The sequence below is a fragment of the Sinocyclocheilus rhinocerous genome, unplaced genomic scaffold (genome assembly GCF_001515625.1).
Source record: "Sinocyclocheilus rhinocerous isolate Xijiao unplaced genomic scaffold, SAMN03320098_v1.1 scaffold6166, whole genome shotgun sequence".
NCBI lineage: Eukaryota > Metazoa > Chordata > Actinopteri > Cypriniformes > Cyprinidae > Sinocyclocheilus > Sinocyclocheilus rhinocerous.
This window is the reverse complement of record NW_015645619.1, coordinates 25,460-52,750: the sequence shown is the minus strand read 5'-3', so window position 1 is coordinate 52,750 and position 27,291 is coordinate 25,460. Positions and strand designations below refer to the sequence as shown.

General features: G+C 36.6%; 1 pseudogene; it reads right to left on the bottom strand.

Moving 5' to 3' along the window:
- Window positions 1-5,335: 5,335 nt before the first annotated feature.
- Window positions 5,336-25,843, bottom strand: LOC107706858 (cysteine-rich secretory protein LCCL domain-containing 1-like; annotated as a pseudogene).
- Between the last annotated feature and the right edge of the window lie 1,448 nt (window positions 25,844-27,291).

Below are 27,291 nucleotides of genomic sequence, written 5' to 3'. Positions count from 1 at the left end.
AAGACTGAATTATGAAGCTGCACTCTGGGTAATGACAAATGATGGGGAGACTTAGTAAGTCTCAAAGACTGCATCAAAACTCCAAGACTCTGAGAAAGATTCTTCACAGCAGCGGCAGAAGCCACCACACCATGCAGATCAAAGACAGTCCTTTATACTCATTTAGTCAAATGGTCCACATGAACTGCTTTCTGTTTCACACAACCTTCTGTTTGGGCTTATATGAGAAGTTTGAGCTTGGTGTGAGACAAAAATTATACCATCTTGCTATAGAAGACCTTTCCATTGCGAGGAAAGAAGTACTTTTTCTGCAGTTTTTGGGTGCAGAATGGTAGATTAAAAAGACACTGGAGATATTTTAAAACCAGAGGTTGGCTTTAAACAGAAAGAAAGAAACAAACAGGAAATAGTGCAACTGCCCATCCATTTATTTATTTATTTATTTTCAGTAGCCTTAGTTCTGGAAGTATTTTTCCCATTCTTTTTTCCCTATAGGGATTTTTTAAAAAGTCTTTCTTCAACAGTTATAAGCCATGAACCAAACCAATCAGACACAAGGTAAATCATGATATTTCAAACCTTTATTCGAAGCAAAAACATTTTTTTTTTAAATCAGACAAAACAATAAAGGTACAAGAGTATGTGCTTAATGGGTTTAATGAGGGAAAGAACAACAATCCAATGAAGAACTGTGAATGACATATTCAAATTAAAATGTTTCACCGGCCACTTTATTAGGTACACCTTGCGAATACCAGTTTGGAACCTCTTTTGCCTTCAGAACTGCCTTAATTCTTGGCATAGATTCAACAAGGTGCTGGAAACATTCCTCTGAGATTTCGGTCAATATTGACATGATAGCATCACACAGTTGCTTGCGGATTTGTCGGCTGCACATACATGATGCAAACCTCCAGTTCCACCACATCCCAAAGGTGCACTACTGGATTGAGATCTGGTGACTGTGAAGGCCACTTGAGTATAGTGAACTCACGTCACGTTCAAGAAACCATTTTGGGATGATTTGAGCTTAGTGACGTGGCATGTTATGTGTGTTACTGTGGGCATGAACATGGTCAGCAACAACTCTCAGATAAGCTGTGGTGTTTAAACGATGCTCAGTAGGTACTAAGGGTCCCAAATTGTGTGAAGAAAACATCTTCCACACCATTACACCACCAGAACCAGCATGAACCGTTGATACAAGGTAGGATGGATTCATGCTTTCATAATGTTTACGCCAGATTCTGACCCTACTATTCAAATGTCAGAGCAGAAATCGAGACTAATCAGGCCAGGCAAATCTTCTATTGTCCAATTTTGGTGAGCCCATGTGAATTGTAGCCTCAGTTTGCTCAGATGCTCTTCTGCACCTTGGTTGTAGCGAGTGGTTATTTGAGTTACTGTTGCCTTTCTATCAGTTCGAACCAGTCTGGCCATTCCCCTCTGACCTCTGGCATCAACAAGGCATTTTCCCCCATAGATCTGTCACTCACTGAATATTTTCTCTTTTTCAGACCATTCTCTGTAAAGCCCAGAGATGGCTGTGTGTGAAAATCCCAGTAGATCAGCAGTTTCTGAAATTCTCAGACCAGCTTGTCTGGCATAAACAACCATGCCTCGTTCAAAGTCACTTAAATCACCTTTCTTCCCCATTCTGATGCTCAGTTTGAACTTCAGCAGATTGTTTTGACCATGTCTACATGCCTAAATGCAATGAGTTGCTGTCATGTGATTAGCTGATTAGATTTTTGTATTAACAAGCAATTGAACACATGGTTTTGGTAGTTGATTTGCTTGTTTTGTTGCTCTGATTGATGTAGATTTCTCTGCAGAATAATAGGTAATGGAGTTTTTCACAAATCCAATGTTAACCCCCATTATTTTACAATTAAGTTATCTTTAAAAATTAGTTCCCCTATAGAGGAAATGAATGGGATTTTTTACTTACGGAATCTGACTGTTGCAATTTTAGGCTTTACATCACAGTCATAAACATTCTTGCAAGTCAATTGCAAGTGGTTTTTGGGGGTAGTTGATTGGACAAAAATCTGTAGTGCAGGATGAGTCATCAATAGTTTTGGTCCATTTTCAGACATTACATGTAAGCTTTAAAGCTAATAGGCATGGAATAAAACCCGCAAAAGCATGAAGACCCATTTCAACAAATAGCATCTTTTAGATAGCAGTTTGTTTGTCTCGACCCCGTTAAGTAACTTTTAATTGTTTCCTTAAGCTTTTAACACATTTAACTTTACAAGCAAAGTTGTGCAGTGGACATGTACATATTTATAAATACATAATAAAAGACCTTGCCATTCAACTGAACTCCATCAGGTTCAACAACCAAAATTATTCTGACATGCTCACAGCGTTGTTCTTTGTCTGTTCTCACTTAGCTGGAAAAGAGCAGTTGTGCATATAAACTTTCTGTATTTCTGTTTTTAATTTTCCTTAAATAAAGTGGGTATTTCCCTCTGTTTTTTACATTGTCAATTATGCTGTAAGAAAGCAGTGGTAACACTAATATTTCTATGTTCTACATTATTGCTTTTTTGAGTAATTTCCATCCAGAGGCACCAAACTCCAATAAACAGGCAAAGTTATTTATCAAGGTGTTTAAATTGTGTCATTATATGTTAGTGGCACTTTATAATATAAACATATGTTAGTGTGGCAGTCACTCTGCATTACTCTGTTTTGTTATGATGTCAGTGTGGCTGGCTGGCTGGTAATTACACTCAAGTTGTGTTTCTGGACCAAAGGCGTCCAGGTGGAACACAACCTGGATGGAGAGTAATGGTTTTGGACATTAGCCATAAATATTGGCTTTCTATGGCACAGCAGACTGCAATTGTGGCAGGTCTGAAATATACATGCTGCATTGACAAAGTGGACTTCTAACTAATATACAAGTTTTAACAGATGACTTGAGGTGTCTGAAACTGCAGGTGTTTAATATTCACTAGCAGCTCCTGGTTTAGTAGTTATCATATTTACCCATCAATTCTTCTACTAAATTGGATCTACAGCATCTATCAACCTGAATGAAGGAAAGTAATGTGGAAGTGTGTTGCTCAATAAAATTATTCTATAATCCATAAGGGAATTGTTTTAGCTGTTACGTTGAGGGTGAGAGCGCAGTAAACACTGAAAATCATTCCATCTGGTTTTCATTACAGACAGATGGCCTCAATAGTTTCTCTAGTCCATGCATTGTGCCAGTCCAGGGTTTCCAAAAAAGAATTCAAATCACATTGTGGGCTGAATATATAACTATATTTTCAATTAAAAAGTGTGAGATATATTGGGACTGATTACTGAAGTTTATTGTAAAATGTTTTTAAACAATGTGAGGTAGAAAACACAAATATATACAATCATATGCATACATTAGGACATTATAACAGACATTTTAAGGGGAGGACAGTGTAAAGTGCCAATCGTAACCTTTTTTGACATTTTTTTTTATTCAAAGAGTTTTGAAGTTCTCCCATTTAAGCAGAAAAAAGCTGTACTTGCATGACTAAATATAGCTGCTGTTCTCTGAACGTTCTTATACAAGTAGTAACATTTAAAAAAAGGTTTCAGAAATAAAACATTCCATGAACATTGTATAGATAATGCTTTTGTGCTAATGTTTTGAGAACATTATTAAACTCTGATCGAACATTATATTAAGAACAAATGTATTTCTAATGTTAACTTTGAGAGAACCTTGCCAGAACCTTGTCAGAACAACCAAAGTTCTGAGAATGTTCTGTGTTAGCTGGGGATGCACAACAACAAAATATAAACATTCCCCCTCTTTTTCAAAAGATGATAAGCTTATTTATTTAGCTATCCTAAATATGCAGGATTATATGGTTAATTTTCTCCATATCAGAACAGACATAAGACTCATTTTTGGTTGCAACCAAACCAGTTGAGAACGACATTAAAGGGATAGTTCACCCAAAAATTCTGTCTGAAAATTCTGACATCATTTACTCACCCTAAAGTTACTTTGAAGAATGTGGGTGACCAAATAGTTGACGGTAGTCATTGACTTCCATGGTATTTTTTCTCCATATTATAGAAGTCAATGGCTACCGTCAATTGTTTGCTTACCCACATTATTCAAAATATCTTCTGCGTTCAGAAGAAATTCAAACTGGTATGGAAAAACTGAGTAAATGATGACACGATTTTCATTTTTGGGTGAATTATCCCTTTAAAGAAATACAAAAAGCACCTCAAATTTATTCGGACATAATATAAAAGCTAGTTTTGGGGAACCTACGAAATCATTAACTGATAATACAGCTGTTTTTATGAGACAGTACACAATACCCATGAATGTAGCATCTCATTACAATTAAAGAGCAGGTCATATGGTATTTTAAAGTGTTATCCTTGAACACAGCGTCTTCTCAACATGATGTAAACACACTAACTAGCGGAAGTGTTTGTGGGCAGGTCAGACTCTGTTCGTATTTCGCGGGCAGGTGGGGATTATGCAAATGTGTTACCCAGTGATGTATACCGGTAACAGGCAAAAGATTCGAAAATATGACGACTCGTTAAGGCGATTCAGAATCGACTCTCTCTTTTGAGGGACAATATCTTTATCATGCACTTTTTTGATTAACAACTTTGCAGATTGTTTTCATTTAAGGATAGCTACGTTATAAACTGCAAAAGAGATATTTTTCAAAAACCCATATGACCTGCTCTTTAATACTATAAAGAAGCTATTCACAACAAGCTATTTACAGTGTTTAACGATGTGGACGTTTCATACAAGGTTTGGTCGGATGTTTTTAGATGTAATCTCCTGCCCTGCAGGATTATACCCACATTCTTAATTATCATCAAAATAATCTGCAAAAAAAACTTTATCAAAACCTTATCAGCAGTCCTTTCTTGCCCTAAAGCAAAAAATACATAAAAATAAATACATAGTGAAAAAAATGAAAATGAATCTATAGATGAGTGAGAGAACTTCCTCAACATGTAATGAAACAAAAATATATAATAGAAAAGCTGTAACAGTCTCTAAAATGTTCTTTACTACAATAACGGAAGATTAAAACTCCTTAAGTGCTTTTTCTTTGCAATACTGACACCATATTCCCTGAATGATCCTCTAATTATTTTTAGGCAATACAATGGCTAACCAGCTCGATGCATTGGAAAGGGTCTCCATCTATACAGCAAATACCTAGTTCAGTCAACATTTGTGTGAAAGACAATACAGTATAGGCCGGTTAGAGCAGAAAAGGCCTCACAACGGCCACTATTACAGCCTAATCAACACAACGAGTTGGTGGGTGACTGTGATTTCAGCACATGCTTAAATAACTGCGAATACTCTGAATGCCTTGCCTCCCGCGGGGTTCTGCAGGCTGCGAGAGAACACAGAAGTTAAATAAGTAATGTTTCCCAACCCTTAAGCATAATTGTGTTCATAATGACCGGCATTTGGTGAAAAGCTTATTTAGTGTAAGAAGCTGTTTGCGATATTGTGACGAATCCTTTGTGATAGCCATGTTAATTTTGTCACTACAAGCCATTGTCAATTTGCATAATTGTAGAAAATGTTCATTTATCTGTAACTGTGTCTACCATTAGTAAACATACCTTTGAAGTGACTTACAAAGTTTACTCTACCACGCTTGGAGTGGAACCACTGGTACAGCTCTACCCTAATGAGCTTTATTAATAAAAGCCTGTGATTTTAAAAGCTTATGGAGAGACAGGCTGCCCCATACTCTGCCTTTGGTCCACACGGGCAAGTTTAGGGATAAAACCTACCTTTCTGAGACTATGCCATTCTGGTACGAGGAAATGTACAGCTTCCTGTTGTCTCTGGGCATCACGTCAACGTAACCACCTGATTCGTTGCTTAAAATGCCAGCATGAATTGCAGATCTGCATATGCTAGATTTCTGAAAAACAAATTTAAATGTAAAATTAAGTCTTTGCTGGGGCAGCAGTCTTCTTGCTTTGAGTTTGATTTTGAAACATAAAAAAAAGCTTACATCTGAGTAAATTTGGGTACCAATGACTTGAGAAAGGTGGGGATTTTCTTGCAGGCAGTTCCGAGGACAGTACATCCTTGTGGGAAGAAAACACAGGTCAGAAAGATTTATTTTTTTGACAATGTAATAATAGTAGTTTCAAATGCTATTGGCCAGTTTTGTTTCAAAACAGGTGAGATAAAAGAACATTTCACCTGAAGGTTTGGTTCATTACAGATTGAGTTTTACCTTGGACAGTGTCTTGATGGCTTTTGGTAAGGGCACAGCACAGAAACTGTAGTCTCACATGTGATAACTTTTACTGAAACAAAGGAAAGATGATTAAATTAATAGTACAGGTACTGTATGTAACAACTACAGGATGATACAAGACTCCTCTGTTTCAAATCGGGGTCCTGATCACTGTTGTCAGGGTTTATTTTGTAATAATAACCGTATATTATTGTGCTTCTGCCTCAGCTGCTTAGCAAATATATACAATACTTTTATTTGTTTCCCGCAAGGGAAATTGATCAGAGATGACAATACAAATATTTATGATGTTATAAAACAATTCTACTTCAAATAAATGTGGTTCTTTTGAACTTTTTATTCATCAAAGAATCCCGTTTTCAACATTGTCAATAATAAGAAATGTTTGTTGAGCATCAAATACACTTTAAAATATATTCAAACAGAACATTTAATATTTTAAATTGTAATAATATCTCACAATATTTCCGTTTTTTTTAATTTTTATTATTAAATAATAATTTGATTAAATATATGTAGCCTAGGTGAGCTTAAGAGACTTCTTTCAAAAATATTTAAAAATCTTACCAACCCCAAATATATAGATGGACATGAAATATTGATTTAAGTTGAAATTATTTTAATATGTGAGAATACACAATGATACAAGGAGTCGTGAAACTAGCATTGCCATGTAGGAAATTCATTGGCAAATTTATATACGGTTTAGCCATCACATAAAATATTTCACTGCTGAATGACACAACTGACCAATCAAAATCACATATTGCCGAGAACCATGTAATATATTCTAAATTGTCATTTACCTGTCACTTTGGATACTGTGAAGGCATTGGCACTCTGGTATTTCCTGTAACATTTTCATTATGTTAGATGGAGTTGTCTCTAATGCGCATGAAAGTCAGTCTTGAACAGATTGCTTACCCAAGGGACTGAAGTCCATTTTTGTATGATTTGATAAAGAAGTCCTTTCTGCCCTGTCTTGTGACATCCATCCAGCCTCCATCATTGTCAATGACACCATAATGAATGCCTGCCCGGCAAATGCTGGATTGCTGAGGGCGAAGACATTGTCAGTGTGAAAAGTTTAGACTGCATGTGATGTGATAAACTGAAAAAAAAAAAAATCTTTATGCCAGGCTTACCATGTCATAATACACCGTTCCAATCACTTTTGCCATGCTGTCTAAACATCCAGCAGGACACTCGTACCTTTACAGATGCAAAAAAATTATAATTAGGAAAAATTATTGCAGAAACTGGTGTGCAAATTTGAATTATTATTATTACAAAAATGGCCTATGTGACGTATATGGCATACAGTATATTATTATTATTTTTAATCTCACCTATTGCATGTGGTGCCTTTACACTGGTCTCTTAGCTTTATGTCACATGTCACAATCTGGGCTGTGTAACAAAGCAGAAAAAAACACAGGTGGTTCATTTATGTTTAGATGTGCTGTATAGTTTAGCAGCGCTGCAGAAATGCACAGCTCTGTTCCTGCAGTTCTGTAAAAGCAAGATGTGGAATTCCAGCAGGAGCTCATGGTGGCCAACAGCAGGAGATCTCAGCTTTCAGCCCAAACCCGTTTTCAGCAAAGGAAGCAATTTAAAACCCACAAGTATTCATCGTCCCCAAAGCAAACATACTCAGCAGGGAGATCACCATTATGAGAACAAAAAACCTCCCTGCTGCACAAAGTGACTTGCAACGTTAAATATATGTAAAAATGTTCATGACTGGTGAACATCAAAACAATTAGAGTTAACCAGAAATGTGTGCTAGCAATTTTTGGGTGCAGTCACATTCAGAAAATTAATTTTTAGATAAAAAGAAGTGTTTTTTCAAGCAGTATAATCAGAGAACCACAGCTTACACATTTGCTCTTTGCTCACAACTGCATTTGGGCGCCTGGTTGGACTTGGGGCCTGTAAACGGGGCCCAGGGCTATGAGGGGCCTCTGGTTCTATAGAATTTCTTTCATCTGTTTCCTCACGTGGGCTTTGTCTATTACTTCCATCACCTGAAAGTGAAACAGAGAAATGAGCAGTTTTACAATTTGCCTGGATCAAGCTATGGTACCTTGGAAAAACTGATGCTATTCAATCTATAAATGACTCATTAAACACAATATATATATGAATGAATGAATGAATGAATGAATGAATGAATTAATGATCATGTGATTGATACAAAATCATGCGATTAATCACGATTAAAAAAAATTATCGTTGCCCAGCACTAATATATATACATACATTACTATTCAAAAGTTTGGGATTGGTAAGACTGTTTTCATGTTTAAGTCTCTTATGCTCCCTAAGGCTGCATTTATGTGATCAACCATACAATGAAAACAATAATATTTTCGTCATATTACTACAATCTAAAACCGCTTTTTATTTTAATATACTGAATAAAAGTATTAATTTCTTTAAAAAAAAATCATATTGACCCCAAACTTTTGAACAGTAGTGTGTGGGACAATGTTGGAAGCTACTGCATTAAAAGCACATAACAAACCTTTATAACAGAGGTTTTCTCTGCACAATCCTCCATAGCTGGGTGGACAGGCAGAGCAAGGGGTGCCGTGCTTATATGGGGCATATCCCCACCAGTTACCTCTGCACAGGACGAAACACACACAAGGACAGACAACATTGACAAGCTATCATGATAAAAATGACAGAGAATGAGTGCATTATTTAATAATAAATGAAGAACAATAAATAAGTAACTCACTTTGGTGAGTAGTTGCACACAAGATAAATGGCTTTTGCCCAGATCTGGCCCCACACATTCATGTTGTAGCACACATTGATCGCACAGCCAATTCGACTACTAGTTGCCCAAACAAGCTGGAATCAGCAAGGAAGCAAAACAGTCAATCAACTATAATTGCCTAAAATAAATCTATCCTTTAATTACCTTAGGCATTACCTTTAACAGAAGGAATTTACACTATATACAAATCTTTTTGCATGGGTTATCTTTCATGTCCATACAATGACCCCAAGCTCAAAAAGAACACACAACAACAAAAGAAACCACAAGTATCACTGTCCATTTTTAAACAAAACTATATTGTGCGCAAGTATTTAATGTGTTTTCTTAAAAATAACCTTAGTGGTGTTTCTGTTCTTTTTTTGTAGCTTAACCGAGTAAGATCATGGTCACAATTATTTGTATGGAAAAGAGTTGTGTGAAGATTCTTCAAAAAAAATCTCCTTGTGTGTTAATTACAGATTTTTAATTTTGGGTGAATTTTTACTTTAAATTAGGCTTTAAATGTTTGGTGGTTTGGTAGTCTTTAACTGTTCAGTAGTAGTTTGGGATCGCTGCTCAGGTAAATTTGTGAGGTCCCACAAGGCTCTATCTTGAGACCTCTTTAATTTTAATATGCTACTTCATGATTTACAGTCATTACATCTGCCTTCTAACATTTAAGAATCATTGTCAAAAAGGCACACAGATATTGCCACTCATGTTCCCTGGTAGCAGACTGAAGCGCTTCAATGCTTTCTTGTCTGGTGTTCTCGAAAAGCCCTGGTTAGACTCCAAACTATTTAAAAAGGCTGCAGCTGAAGTGCTGACAACCAGAACGAGAGCACATATTGCATTGGTATTAAAATTCCTTCACTGACATCCCATAAATTTCAAAATTGTTTTCAGATCTGTCAAATCCGTTAATGGGTTTGCACCTAAATACACATGTGATGTGCTTATGAGGTATGTTATTACTGTATATCTACCTGAGTGTAGTGGGTACAGACTGGACCACTGCACTTAAAAGGGCAGTGAGGGTTACATTCCTGGGGGTATGGTAACGAGTAGTCTTTGACCTCATCATACCAGGCTTGTACATGAGAAGTAGGTGGACGATATCTGGGTTGAACATTAAAAAACATAATTAGTAATAGCCTAAATTTAATGCATTGTCTAATGCAGTATAAAGCCAAAGGTTAGTTGACATGTACACTACTGTTCAAAATTTTGGGGTAAAATTATTTTTCACGTTTTTAAAAGAAGTGTCTTATGCTCACAAAGGCTGCATTTATTTGATTAAAATACAGTAAACACAGTAATATTGTGAAATATTTTTACAATCAAGTTTTCTATTTTAATATATTTTTAAATGTCATTTATTCCTGTAATGGCAAGGCTAAATTTACTCCAGCAGCCATTACTCCAGTCTTCAGTGTCACATCCTTTAGAAATCAAACTAATATTCTAATTTGGTGCTCACAAGAAACATTTCTTATTATTATCAATGTTGAAAACACTACTTAATATTTTTGTGGAAATAATGATACTTTTTCAGGATTCTTTGATGAATAGAAAGTTCAAAAGAACAGCATTTATTTGAAATAGAATAGAAATAGGTCTTTGTTTTTATGTGTTATTTAAAGTATATTTGAAATAGAGGACATCACAATAATAGTCTAGCATGGTAGACTCACAGACATAACTCAGAAAACAAATATGAACATACTTAGATATCTAGATATGTAGTTAAATTACTAAAAGGTGCCTCAAACCATTGCTAGAAAGTCCCTCAAGTGCCAGTATCTTTTAAAATCTGATGACACTAACTTCAAACGTTCTTCAAAACCACTCACTGTATCAGCATGGTACTTTGTAAACATGACTTCATTTCCAGGTGGACTGATTAAAAAAAAAAAATACTGTGTGTCCTTACTGACCGAAGTTGTGTAAAGCCAGCCAACTGGCCAGATCTAAATAGTAATTTCCAGTTTTATATGCAATATGCATCAAGCAGTCAGTGAACAGCATGTGGGTGGTCTTTGGGTGTGCCATCTGACACTGAGACTGATGTAAATATAGCATTTTGCTAGTTTAATTTAAATGCATATTAGTCATACACTACCATTCTGGGGTCAGTAAGATTTTTTAAAGAAATTAATATTTTACTGAATGCATTAAATGGATCAACAGTAACAGAAAAGACATACATTGATAAAAATGTAGAATCCTGAAAAAAAGCATCACAGTTTCCATAAAAAAATTAAACAGCACAACTGTTTTTAACACTGATAATAATAGACAGTAACTTACTAGTAAGCTCACATTGCTATAAAACACCAAAGCACATTCAGACCTTCCCCAGTGCACTCCCAGGTTCTGACCAATCTGAGGCAGCAGGCCAGTTGGGCCATGTTCCCACAGGCAGGTCTCTGCCCATTCCTGAGCACCCCGCTCCAGTTCAGTGTCCCACACCTAAAAGAAATACACAAACATGGCTGAGATTCAGATGCAAACAGGTGGCAAGTAGAGCACTACAGAAACAAAGCTGTTTAATCCCTAATCTTTTGTATGTGTAGTTATGATTATGACCTGGTTATAAGATGGCACAGGAAAAGGATTTAGTACTGTGAAAGTCAATGGCTGTTGTAGTCAATAATAGTTTGACCGTTTTTGCAGGTTAAGTTCACTTTAGTCTGCTTTTAATACAATGAGTGCTTGCAGATTGGAAAAAAGAACCAGGTTTCTTTCTGGTCCACCTCTTGGTTTATTTTTCTTGTGCCCTGATTCAAAAGGCACGGTGATTTTTTTGCATACAATAATGTTCTCCATATGTCTTTGTTTCTGTCTTCTGTAGTTCCTGCTCTGTGTTGCTAGTTTTGGTTGCAAGCTACATCATTCAAGGCCACTCACAAATGTAAGTGTTTTTCTGTTCATCTGACCCATATTTTGCTGTTTAAAACATCTCATTATTCTGGAAAAGTAAAACAACACTTTCACCTTGAAAGCATACAAAACTCAAGGTTGGAGAGAAATCTGAGCCAGAATTGTGGCGGGGGTGATAGGGGATTTATCTGCCCTGTCACTGCCCATTCATGTTACACTTTTTCCCTAGGAAATCCCTAAGCACAGTCCAGCAGTAAACCTGGCCCAATAAGTTCCGTAAAATAGCTGAAACAATTGCCTGAGACATTAATCCTTGAAGTGAGCACCTGCCAATGTCCGCTTGGTTTGCTAAGCCACCCATCAAAGTGGGCCTTTATACTGTAGAGATAAAGGAATACTCTGCATTCAATACAACTTAAGCTCAATGACAGCATTTTGATTCATATTCGTTGTTTAGGGTTTTAGGCATTATGTTGTCATGGTGGCAAAGTTGTAAAACTGGATAAAAAATGCTTAATAATAACATAATATTGAATATATATATATATATGATTATGATATATGATTATATAATATTAAAAATGAGACTGACTTCATATTATTAAAAAAGATTAATATACATTAAGTAAAAATAAAAAAATGGATACCGAAACTAAGAAATAATTGCAAAAAGAATTTTCAGAAGCCATTACTAATTAAAAGCTCAAGTAAAAAGATTTTCTTTTTTATTTATTTTTAAGAAACATTAGTTAGTACGCAATGTTTTCACACTAAAATCATGATATTATTTACATCCATATTATGGTCTATCCTGCAAAATCTGTAATCTGAAAAAGGGTAAACTTATTCTGTTTGCACAGCATTCTCGGTTGAGGGGGGCCCCCAAGAATCTGACCGCACTTAGACAGGACCAGTAAAGGAAAACACTTCCCGTCAGTTCAGACATTCAAACTCTTTCTCACACCATTGTTTACTTCATTTGACACCTCATCAGCTGCACGTTTTTGTCATCTGGTCACATTCCAAGAAAGTGAAAAATTTCCAACGTCCCTCAGGAGCTCCTTTATTCTGTTAAGAAGGAAAGTATTAAATGAGATATGTAGAGACAATGTAGCCACTGTACAGCGTATGTGTGCCTGTTGAAACGAGGGTCTGTTGATTGCTTGATTTCCCCGCTGCAGTCTGGAATTCTGCTGTTTTGCCTAGAATTCCGAATCCGGTTTTATAAGAGGCTGTGAAGGGCTGGAGCAGCGCATCTTCACATTCCATGTCTCCACATCCATCACACCATTCCTATTACTCTCACTCTGTTGAGCTGCCCAAACTCCAATCCCAACACCCAGTTAACAATCCCTGCAAGGCATCTCTCAAACCACTGCCTGTCTTTTTGAAAAGCTGAAATATAAATGGGTCTTAGTGTTCAAGAGGGCCATGCACCACTTATTTTTTTTTTTCTGATCTAAGAGTGTAAACTGTATCAGTCTTATGGTAACGGTTTGTTTAGTGTGCAAAGGAACAGGCTTTGAATTCTATCCTAATTTTAGTTGCAAAATTCACTTTTATATTGTTTTTGTTCATAATTATGTATCCGCATAGTGTGTACACAACCACCCTACTGTGGTAAAAATTCATCCACTCTGTTTGCTATTTTCCCCATAAATGAGAAACTGTGTTTCAAAATGAGCCGTTCAGGAATGTACTCCAAAGTAGCCTGGTTTCCATTACAGATTTGCGCCAAACTTTTGCGATATTTTATAAATGTTGATTAAAAAAATATTGCGAAATGACAGCGTTTCCATTAACCGATGTTATGCGAATAAATCATAATTTTTTTCCTCCCGCGATAAGTCAAAGAATGATCATGTGACTTTTACGTACGCCAGGTGACCTGAAAATGCGAAAAAACTGTTTCAATTGCAGTTTTGTGAAATATTCCTTTTTCAAATGGCCTGAAAAACCACCAAATATTCCTTTTTCAAATGGCCTGAAAAAAAAACTTTTTTGCACATATATGGGAGTTTTTGCGACATTGACATGTTTCCATTGGGCGTATTCAATTTCAAATTGTGCAATTTGAAGGGTAATGCAAACGCAGCTAGTGACGACACATGGAACATGCCCCGCCCACGACTGGTAACGATCTTTGCCGTATTAGCATAGCTCCTCCCCTGTGTGAGCTGTACACAGTTTGCCATGATTATCTCCTCGCTAGACCATTTAAAATCAGCATTCAAGTAAGAAATTTATTCTTATAAAGCTACTAAATTTATTCAGTCAAGAGAAGTTATTTTCTGTTTGTTTTATTTGATTCAAATTAACAGCATAGACAGCAGTACGTTAAGCTGCTGTCACACAGATCTAATATAAGCATGCAATTTCCTTCCCAGCGGTTTGCGTTCACAGACATAACCGACTGTGTTTAGTTGAAATTTGTGTATTTTTGACATAACCTTGTGTGTATTTGACAGTTTAAGCTCAATAAGACACAGAAGAGAACTTGGTTTTAGTACTCACACAATGTGCTGTCTGGCCACGTTCACACAGCAGCAGAATACGGTTGTCAGTACTGTATTTGAGTCCTTAATACGGTACAGTTATTTACAGGCATGACAACCGCATTCTGTACCCGAACTCACACCCGTAAATTTTCAGGACTCACAACCGCATTCTCGGTAAACCCGCGCTGAAACTGATATGGCTTTAAAATGCAGGCAAATAATAAGGTTTCACAATGTTGAAAAACTGCAATGTCACATGAGCGCGATAGACATGATAATCAAAACCAAACAGATGTTTTGTTTTGGCAGAGTATCCGAGGTAAGAGCTGTAAAAACACAGTCCTCTTCTGGAAAAGGGGGCAGGAAGCAGCAGCTCATTTGCATTTAAAGAGACATGCACGAAAACAGCATGTTTTTCCCTCTGTTAAAAATGGTCATTTTCAGCATGGAATAATAAATGATCTGTGGGGTATGTAAAGGGAACGGCTACATCATAAAAAGGGACATAATAGGTCCCCTTTTAAAATAACTGTTTCTAATTTAATATAAAATGCAATTTATTCCTGTGATGGCAAAGCTTTTTAAGCAGCCAAATGTCACATGATCTTGTCTCAGAAGTCAGACATCTCTCAGAAATCATTATTGGTTAGATGCTTGAAAACATTTCTTACTATTATAAATGTTAAAAAAATTGCTGCTTAAAGTGCCCCTATTATGGGTAATGAAAGGTTCATATATTGGTTTTGGGAGTCCCCAACAACAGGTTGACATGCATTATTGTCTTATAATATGCATTCATTTTTACCTTATTTGCTCAACGACTCCCAAACGATTCGCTCAACGATTCATTTTTCCAAACCCCTCCTTTGCGTGACGCTAATCTGCGGTGATTGGTCCGATTGGTAGATTTCATTTCCAGCATAGTTTAGCATAGAATGCACTACTCATGATGGCCACAAGGAGACTGTTGCACGAAAAGATTAAAACCAAATTAGTGTTGACAACGTAGTGCTACAGCAGTCAATTGTGGCCATCATGAGTAGTGCTTTCTATGTTAAACTATGCATTTGAAAGACTTCTTTCAAAAAAATCTTAATGATTCCAAACGTTTGATTGATATTGTAAAACAGAGCAAATTTAGACACACCTTAAAGGGATAATTTCTCCAAAAATGAAAATTCTGTTATGCCTTTCGTTTGAAGAAAGATTTTGAAGAATGTGCCAACAACATGAGGGTCTAAAGTAAGAGAAAATTTTCATTTTTGAGTGAACTATCCCTTTAATACCTCTTGGGAGCCGAGGGCTTTGTAAAGTTTGGTGGTAAGACAGCCTGACTAAGCAGGAGGAGGTGCTGCTTCTGAAACAATATTTAACTGTATTTGTTTTACAACAGTTCAGATACTGACATTCTGCTAGTTTATATCCACGAGTCTACATTGCGCTGAAGGGGTTCTTTGTCCGCTTCACAGACTGACTGGAAGAATAATGGGAATAATAATTTATTCCATCTCGACAATGATCCTTCAGACAGAACAATTCATATCTGCTTTACACACAGAAATGTACAGTTGTGGTTTGTGGTCCTCTGTTAAACAGCCCACTGAAAACTGACAGTGCTCGAGCAAAGATATTAGGGGGTAATCATGCCACAAGCATCAAACTTTAGGCAAAGCAAAAAGTTCAGTGAAGCTGTACAACTGTTTATGCAACTTTCAAATATGCATATTATTCTGTAATCTTATTTCTATCCTGCAACAACACCAATTATCTGTAATAATCTCATCCCTTTTTATTCTTTTTTCCCCCCTCATAAACCTCTAGAACCCCACCATTCACTTGGCAAACAAAGACCAGGTACTTAAAAACAAGTACACACTTGTGTTATCATTTTTTTCCAATGGTTTTCTCAGAAAAATCGGACAGAAACCATTTATACTGTTCTCCAGTCCCTACATTTTACAGGTTATCTTTCCTAACCCTAAAAAGCCTACTATATCATATTTCACACATTAATTTCTAATGCATCTAAATTATCAACATTAACAATTTTGCTGAAAAACCTGTTATAGATAATCGTCTGCATGCCTTCTGTTCTCAGATTGATAGCTCATACTTTTTTTTAAATTTATTTATTTCTTTTTTTAGCAATTTTAGTATCAATTTCAAAAAATGTCTACCTTCAGTTCATGGTACATGTCTTTTTGCTGTGAAAACTTTAATAATTATATATATATATATATATATATATATATATAAACATAAGAATATCTATGTATAATAATTTAAGATAAATATTTACTGGACTGAAGCAGATTAGGTTTACTTGATTATCCATGGAGCATTTTTTTAGAAAAATCATGTTAAAATGAGTATCAAATATGATACAACAGACTTTTGAGGAAGGTTTATTTGTACATCTCTCAATCGTTGTATTGCATTATATGTTTTGCTAACCACAATTAAAACTATGGCGTTTTGTTCACAAAACGAATTAAATATCATCTTACTAAGACATATTATTGGAAGATTATAGAGTAACAACTGATATTTTTATGTATAATCTTCTATACTGTTATAAAAATCTAATTTATGTACATTACAAGCTATCAGAATATCACCTTACTTTTTGGCCAAATATACAGTGTAACAACATCTGCATCAAATTACATGTTTTTAGAGAATTGTACTTTTTTTCAAGGCTTTTCTCAAAAAAGCGGACAGAAAACATTTACTGTTCTCCTGTTACAATATTATTCAGGTTATTACTGAATTTATAAATATTAATAATTAATATTATTCTTATTCATATTACTGAAGTTATACTGTGCATTTTATTCCTAAATGCATGTAATTTCAACTGCTTATTAAAATCTACTGCTTTCTCATCACATATAATAAAAAGGCAATTCATGTTGCTTCTCATTATAAGATTATAAATTATCAAACACTTTTGTGATATGTTGATTTTTGCAAATTGACTAGGTCATGAAGAGCAAAGTTGTATTGTGTTCACATACCACTAAACCACAGGACAAGTTGAGTGGATAGTTCTTCCTAATATGTGTTATTCAACATATTTTATAATTTGCAGCAGTGTAGAGACGTTTTACCATGTATTCCATATTTGAAGCCGGTGGATAGACCTGACCCCGGAGTTTGTTGTGGAGGTCCAGGATTGCTTGCATGTCACTAGCAGTGATGGCCCTCTTGCTTCGCTGTCTCTCCACCATCCAGTCTCCATCATCATCCAGGTACTTCTCCAAGAGAATGCCGAGATCTGTGGCATTAAACAGCACCATGGCAAACACACTCTGGGTCACCAGCAGGACAGAGAGACCCCTCAGTAATGCAGAGGTTAAGTGACCCATGGTGGATGAGTTCTGATAATGACGTCTGAGTGTCTTCAGGTAACTGAAGAGAAGAGGAAGGCAATAAAGCTGATAAATAAAACAGGTACAACAAAAAGAAGGGTTGCCTTGGAAGAAAAAGAAGGAAAATTCAGAAAATTCGACCAAGATTTTGTTTACATATTTAATATTATGAGTATATTACTAGGAACATAATTTTGCAGATGAAGGGAGGGTACAAATAATACACTTTTGCATTTAAAACTATAATGGGAAGTAGACTCACAAAGAACCGAATCGATTCAGCACTTATTTTACGTCATGACTACAGACCTTAAAACTAGACAAATTATTTAAACTTATGAGACTGTTACGTGACCTTTGAACAAGTTTTTTTTATTCAACTTCACAAGGATAAAAGTGCCCCTAGTTGAAGAAAGGCCCAACTACGTCGTCACGTTGTCCCTGGTATTCTGCCTTTCTTTTTGTCATTAGACCTAATTTACCTGTACCCTAAATACCTGTATTATAATACAATTATTTATGTATGTATTGTATTAAGTATATGAATTTTATTTAGTCATATAATATTCACGTGCAGTTGTTGCAGCCTAATTTAAAAGCTAATCAAAATATATGCTTTTATTCAGCTAATAAAAGCATAACGTTTAACCCAATCATAAATATAATTAGTTCACTTTAAACAATAGGGGAAAAAACCCCATCTCGTCTATTTACTAAAACTTACTCTGTTTCGTAGCCTATGTACTGATAAAACTGCAATACAATCAATTAAATACATATCTTTAGCCTACTGTTTTTTTTATTTCTGATATTCAGCTTTTAAAGTAACTTACTTCTCAGCCCATTAGTTAAATCGTTTCACTACAAAGATTCTCTTAGAATGAGCTCAATACGATTTCGACAAGTCCGAAAGACACGGTTCTCGGTTCATTGAGTCGGTTGAGTTGACAGAATCGATTCATTTAAAAGATCCGATTCAAAAGAACGATTCGTTCACGAATCCGAGACTACTATTATAATGAGCCAAAATGAGAGCAACGGAATGAAACTGAACGCAGAGGTCTTGACAAGCTTAAAAACTATTTTAACTTACAACTCAACGTCAAATAGCCTACTGTAGCCTACGTCAGTCTGACGTATAGAGTAGACCAACAATTAAAATATAGCGCAGAATTAATGCAGCGCTACCTAAGATGACACACACAACACTATAGGCTATCCTAAAGAACAAATAGTCCATTCTTTTGCTGCTGCATAAAGACATACGGATATAAGTCAAACGGTCTCTGATAAACTTGACGGTGTCAGGTACAATACCAAAAAATTAGACCTTGAACCAGTGCTTTCGTCAAAAGGTATCAGCCTCGAATCAACACAAGCAGAACGACTGACCATTACTTCTCTAGCAACTGATTAAAAAGTGTCTATTTTTTTTAACAAGTTACTCTTGAATGTTGATTACCTGAGATACTGCAGCGAATGAGCGCTCACTCAGCTTTTCTGCACACTTGTTGAAAGTTTCAGTCCTGAGCAATGCAAGTGTTGTGACAGTTTTGCGAATCATGCTCATAAATGCAGTTTAACGACCATCAGTGTGCCGGAGAGTCTTGGTCCCCCCTATATGGGACAGGCTGCAGTATCTCGTTAAATCCACACTCTTCTTTTACAGTGTCGAATTTCTTTGCAAACCACACCTCCCGTGTTTCAGTCAACCCACCCGTTTAACCTGGATCCAAAGAAATATTTAGAAACTGGGATTTTCGTGTTTAAATGTGTGCGCTGTGTGGTAGAGGCTAATGCAAAATACTTCGTTATGCAACGTATTGTTATCCAGTTAAGCATGAACTTAATAGCACAAGAGAGCGTGAAGAATTCCTTAGATTCTGACCATATTGATATGATAGCATTTGTATTAGATGTCTTCCGAAACATCCCTAAATGACTTGCTGGCATAAGACCTAGAGGCCGTTTGAGTTCAGACTCATTGTTTGTGGAACCAGTCTGAATGAGGGCCAGTACAGAAGATCACAGTCCAGTTTTGGTCAGCAAGTGCCCACCATAGCATGGAATGGTACCTGGGCTTGGGAACCTCGGGAAAAATCTGATGATCTCTGATTCTGAATCTCTGGACATTATCAGCATTCTTTAATAGTACAAGTGTAACAATGCATATCATTGTTTATGATTTAGAAAATAAATAAATAAAATACAATTGAAGTTTATTATTTGTTAAATTTACTGGACACTAGGTCACTAATCAGATAAGCTAATTTGTGACACTGACCATGTGAATGCCTTTGAACAAACAGTCAAATTGTCTTGCTTCCATGTTAGTTAACAAAATTACTATATACCCAATATACCCAAACAACAATATATTTAGATATTAGGCAAATAAACAACAGAATATGATTTTTTTTCTTATTTACTAATTTTTTTAGAGCTCACACTGTATCTTAATGCAACTCACTGTCCTATCTGCTGTAGCTCATGTGCATACATTTGAACTCAATCCAGTTTTATTGCTGACTCTTAAATTCATATTTAGCATATTTCATATGTGTGCTTTTGGAGTACAGCTTTACTTTGCACTTAATGTTAAAATGAGCCTCTACAGCATGACCTACCACATTTTACACAGCAATGAACCAGAGTTTGCGGCTGGTTGTGTAGGTCACTGGCGTGGGGCCGTGACCGCAGCCATCAGAATGGATAGCTGCGTGAAGAGACCAGGACTCTCCACAACTGAAATAGAAATGCCAAGGTGCTCCGTGTGCCAGCAGGAGGCCGCCACAAAACACTACAGTAATTCATAAGACACAGTCAGTATAGAGTCACAGCTGCTGCATGTTTAAAGGGACGGTTCACACAAAAATGAAAAATTTCTGCCATCATTTACTCACCCTCAAGTTGTTCCAAATCTGTGTGAGTTTTTTTCGTCTGCTGAGCACAAAAGAAGATATTTTGAAGAATGTTGGTTACCAAACAGTTGAAAGTAGCCATTGACTTCAAAGTATAGTTCACTCTTTTTATATTTGGCTCCCTCTGTTGGGCAGCCAAATCCTCGCTTTCTTCGCAAGTGTACATGTGCTTTAAGGCTGATGAGACAGATAAGTATTTAAGTTAGTGTCTTGTGTATATTTACTTTCCAATAAACTGGTTGAACCCAGAAGCACAAGACCAAAAACAGCTCAACGTCTCCCTCTACTGTTATAGGTGGAATTATTTCAACACATAGTGGGTTCATACTGTTGTTACTTCCATCAGGCAATAGTGTATCACCATAATAATGCATTTTCCCCCCCTCACACTGTTACCTTTGATACCTTTATAATCTATTCACATTTTTCAAAATATACAATGCATAATTAATTATCATTATTACAGTAAGTACACTAATTTACAGTCCCAAGTATACAAAAGAAGTGCAGTTCAGGGTTTCAGCTTCGTAGTAGTAGTAGTATTTTAAATTCTGAGATGAAGTTTTAGCATTCTGAAAAAGAAACGTTTTTATTATTTAAATGTATGACATAACATAAAGTAGTATTTCATATGCACTAGTTCACTAAAAAAATATGCAAATTTGTGACCATGTGAACTACTTTGTACAAAAACATTTTTAAAAAATCAATCAATAAATAAAAATGTCTTGCTTCCATTTGGACTTGATCTATTCTTGGACTTTTGAAGACAGCAAATGTTTCTCAAATTAGCTTTTTTATTGCATTGTGTGGTGAATTCACCAGTAGATGGCAATCTAATCTAATCTTTGTCCTAATGCAGCTCCACTCTGCTAATTGTCTTGAAAATGCCTTTCAACATCAAATCAGGTACGACATTTTAAATCACCAGGTTTGAATGTGCAGTAGAAATACACAGAGTCAATGATAAAATATTCATACATACATGCATACATATATATATATATATATGCCTGGGAGATTCTGCAAGTGCTTGTTCAAAAAAGCAGGAGTAAATAAGACAATGCAATGCACATTTCCCAAACAGGTCTGTTGTCATGCATACATTCCGCAGAGATTATAATCTCAGAGACTATAATATAGATGTATGATAAACATATGTAAAAATCTGTGTCTGTGTTCATTTCAACCAGCACTGGTAATTTGATTTCACAGCAGGAAACCACTGAAATCTTCCTACATAGTTGGGACTGGAACATGGAATAAGGTGCATCTCATTTATATTTATATGGAGCACATCCTACTGTGTTCCTTCTGTAAACAGCCACGGCAACATCATCACTGTCAACAGTGCTGCTTTGGGAATCACATACACTTGTTTCAGGTTCTTGATAATACTCTTAAGATAAGCTTCCTATCTGGACAAACAAACTTATTGTAGGCTAATGTCAGAGAATTGATATGCTGAGAAATGGTTGTCAGACATTAACTAAATAAACCATTTGAAATTCCCTTTGACATGAATCTTTGAAAATATAATTTTTTATATTATTATATAAATTAATAATTTTCTTGGATCATTTTATTGATCAAAAGTGACAATCAAGACATTTGTAATGTAATGTTACATTTTTATCTGAAAAAATGCTGTTCTTTGAACTTATCATCAATGCCTCATAAAAATGATTCCACAATTGTTTTTAACACTGATAATAGTATGTTTCTTTAGCACCAAATCAGCATATTAAAAACAATTCTGAAGGATCATGTGACACTGAAGACTGAAGTAATGGGCTGCTGAAAATTCAGCTTTGCCATCACAGAAATTAAACACATTTGAAAAATAACTTAAATTGAAGTAATATTTCACAATATAAGTATAAACAAAACAGTTTACATTAAAGTGACCCATTTCAAAGGCATTTAACAAATGTAAAGACCCCCAAACTTTCTAAAAAAAGAAAAGAAAAGAAAAATAATTTTTTTTTTTTTATTATTATTTAATTATCAATAGTAACTTAAAGGCATGGCACAGCTGGTCATGCAATCAACATTAATGTACAAACCTTTATGAAGAGACTGTGATGTCTTGACTCAAAGACCCATAAAGACTGGGAGGAGTGTGCCCCTAAATGCAAGAGGATGTCCACTACTCAACTGCCTCCGTTATATAGTTGTCCCAGAGCTGAAAGACAAAATACACTGCTATCCGTACTTCTAATTGAAAACTGTAGAGTAACTTTATCTTGCCCCAGACATTAACAAAGACTTGATTGTTCATTGACTTCACTGACCTAATTTTCTATTAAAATTTCAGAAAATCTACCTTAGTGTAACGCCAAGCCAGCAGAGGGAGCCCTCGCCCGAGTACTGACCGTGCTCCACTCCCTCTGCTTCCTCTGATTTCACTTCCTGTTGGACTCTCATATAAACTGAGACCAGTCCATGTGCTGTTCGCGAAGTATTGCCAGTTGATCTGCCTTACCAAGCGTTAGTCTTCCTCTGTTCCTGATTGATTTCCTGTGTATGATTCTGCCTGACTTCTTGACTCACGGTATTTGTACTCTGCCCCTTTTGTTCTGACGCCTGATAGGACTGATGTTTGTGTTTGGACTCATTGCCTGCCTCTCCACTATTGTCTCTGCTTCTGCCCTTGTGTATGACGAACGATCTGCTTGCTTCTCTGACTTTGACCCTCTGCCTGATTATCGACATCTGTTTAAAGCCTTGACCTTTAATAAACTTCCGCTCATGGATTCTAACCAAACTCCAGCGTCTCTGTTACAGAATACTTCGCCACCTATGAATCCAGCGGAAGTGTCGAATCTGCAAACAGCATTCTCATACCAAGCTGAAATGCTCCAGAAATATCAGGAACAACTCACCAAGCTGCAGACCGTCAACGAACACCTGACGCACTACATTCGATCTCTCTCTCTCTCTCTCCCTCCACCCACTCCTAAGACCGTAAGTCTCGCTCTTCCTGACAAATTTGACGGTACCGCTGAGCAATGCAAGGGCTTCATTCGCCAAGTACAAGTTTATCTGGATCATCAAGGAGAGAGATTCGAATCAGAGGGCAAAAGGTGCGCTTTCATCATGACACTGACGGGCAGAGCTATCGACTGGGCAGCAGCCGTTTGGGACTCTGATTCACACCTGAGGAATTCAGTAACATACTTCATTCAACAACTCCGTGAAGTGTTTGAATATCCTCACGGCGGAAAGGACGTTTCGACACAGCTCATCAATCTGACACAAGGTAATCGTTCCGCTGCTGAGTTTGCCATTGAATTCAGAACGCTCGCTGCCCAGAGTGGATGGAATGATGTCGCTTTAAAAGCTATGTTTCACAAAAGTCTCAACGGCGATCTTCAGGCAGAACTTGCATGCAAGGGTGAGGAGTCCTCCTTCTCCGATTTTGTCACACTCGCCATCAGGATTGATAACCTCATGAGACAAGCTCCTAAAAGGAGAAGTGGAAAAGGTGGGCGAACCAACGATCTCACACCCAACCCTGTGGAAATGTCTTCCCCTGAGGAACCCATGCAAATAAACGCGTCCCGACTATCTGAGAGTGAAAGAGAATGGAGACGACATCAACAACTGTGTTTTTACTGCGGTGAATCAGGCCACCGCAGTTTAGGATGCCCCCACAAGCTTCAAAATAATCCCCGGGTAAATATTGAACATTTTGCCCTTTTAAGCAACAAGTCATTCACAACAGCCCCTATCCTAAGACATCCTGATCCGAACTAACCATTCATACTAGAGGTGGACGCCTCAGACTGTGGCATAGGTGCTATACTCTCTCAGAGATGAGGACAACCAAGCAAATTGTATCCATGTGCTTCTCCAGAAAACTAACCTCCGCTGAGCGCAACTATGATGTTGGAAATAAGGAACTACTCTCCATGAAAGCAGCGATCGAAGAATGGCGTCACTGGCTTGAGGGAGCTCTTCATCCCTTCTAAGTGATTACAGACCATAAGAATCTGCCCACACCCTCCCTATCAACCAGGACAATGGGTCTGGCTCTCCACGAAGGACATCAAGTTGCGGCTACCAAGCAGGAAGCTCAGTCCCAGGTATGTTGGCCCTTTCAAGATACTAAGACAGATCAATGATGTAACATACCAATTGGAGCTTCCTGCTAACTATCGTATCTCTCCCTCTTTCCATGTGTCCCTCCTCAAACCCGTCCACTCGGGAGCTGACCCTGGCCATGAAGCCCCAGAACCACCACCACCACTGGACTTTGATGGAACTCCGGTATATAGGGTGAATGTGTTACTGGACTCGAGACGAAGAGGGGGTCGGCTCCAGTATCTGGTGGACTGGGAAGGCTATGGACCTGAGGAGAGGTCATGGGTAGCCGCCCGGGACATTCTGGATCCATCACTCATCGAGGAGTTTCATCGAGCCAGCCCCGCCCGCCCAGCACCGAGACCACGACTCACGGTATTTGTACTCTGCCCCTTTTGTTCTGACGCCTGATAGGACTGATGTTTGTGTTTGGACTCATTGCCTGCCTCTCCACTATTGTCTCTGCTTCTGCCCTTGTGTATGACGAACGATCTGCTTGCTTCTCTGACTTTGACCCTTTGCCTGATTATCGACAACTGTTTAAAGCCTTGACCTTTTAATAAACTTCCGCTCATGGATTCTAACCAAACTCCAGCGTCTCTGTTACACTTAGTCATATAAAAATACCAAAATAATCCATCATGGTTCTGTTGAAACATTCTGATAGTACAAAGTATTTCAGTTCAAACAAATATATTTCAACAGTTTGAAACTTAAAATGTTTCAAAGTCTTCCTGACTGCATCATACTTTAAAACAGTGACTTAACATATATTTTACAGTACTGTATATGATTGTGTGGGAAACACTTGACTCTATTACAGAAATATAATAGAGTATTCTTATTATAAATCTGCGTATTCTGGGAAATATATGTTTTGGGAAGGTTTGCAGCATTGGTGAGACATTTTGGAGGCAGCATAAGTGAAATTGTTTGCTGGCAGAGATGAAGAGGCAGTGGGACTGAAGGCTGCCAGTGCACTTGCTCCACAGCATATACACAAGAGCAGAATGTCAATTGCCAAGCGGTTTTCTTTCATGACTGACATCCCAGCATATCGCATGAAATCAGGGCTATTTCTTTTACAGAAATTCTGTATAAAATAATTAGGTAACACTTTATTTCGATAGTCCACTTTAGACATTCTATTAGCAGTAAGTAACTTTGCAACTACATGTCAACTAGCAGTTAGTCGAGTATTAGTAGACTGTCTGCTTAACACTTAAGACTATCTTCTAACACTTTCTTTGTCAACTTATTCTACTAACCCTAAACCTACCCTAACAGTCTACTCTGAGAGTTAGTAGACATGTAGTTGCAAATTAATGAGAATTAGTTGACATGTAGTTGACATGTAGTTACAAAGTTACTTATAGTTAATAGAATGTCTAAAGTGGACTATCGAAATAAAGTGTAACCAATAATTAAAATCCTATAATATATAAAAGCCTATAATATATAATAAAAACAACAACAGATAAAAGTCATTTAAACTCGTAAGTGAATAGCCCAAACAACCATACAGTTACTATATAATACAGTTACTATATAATGTACACTATATAATATATACTTTTTATGTTTTATATATGTTATGTTTTAAGACATATTTTGTTGTCTGTGGGAATAATTTCAGGCAAAATTGTGTCTGCGCAAACCTGGAGTGTGTATTCAAGCCAGAACAATCAGATACTGGATACTAGATTGGCAAAACGCAAGATCATCTACCCTTGATCACAAACAGACTGAAAGAAAGGCACAACAATGAATAATACAGAGAATAAATAACAGTGCCAACAGTAAGGATTCGTGCCTCTTCGTTTTTGAGCATCTCATAGATTCCTTTAGGACTCAGAAAATTATGACATTTTTTTTAGACTGACCTCAAAACATTTCAACTGAGAGTAAAGCTGCTAAACTAAACTTTCTGTGATTTCAAAAGTTTAAAATACGTACATTAAAAAAAAAAATACAATAACACTTTTACACAATAAATTTAAAGTTAACTTCAGCTGGAACACACAGATTAGTTTTAGGTTGTGTTGAGCAATATGTCTACTGATCTATCAGTCCTATTGTTGTTTTTTGTACTCAATATAAAATGCTTTATATTGTAATGTATGAAGTTAGAAGATTCCTTGAATAATGTACAAAAATGACAGATAATTTCTTTTATATAAACATTATTGTTTTATATAAAAAGTAACATCGACAACATAATTATTTTGAAAACAAATCAGACTTGAACCAAATCGAGAAATCTGTATCATTACCCACGCAAGTAGAAATAAGTCTTACCATTTAATTGTTCACCTCAGTTTTTAGTCACTACCATTTTGCATGAAAAAAGATATGTTGTGTGTGGTCTAAAGAAACATATCAGTGCACCAGAGGAAAGTCAATGGAAAGTCCCCACTACAATAGAAAAACAATGTTGGGAAAGTGTACAGTACAGTATGTGTTTCAATAAGCCATAATTCTAAAGGT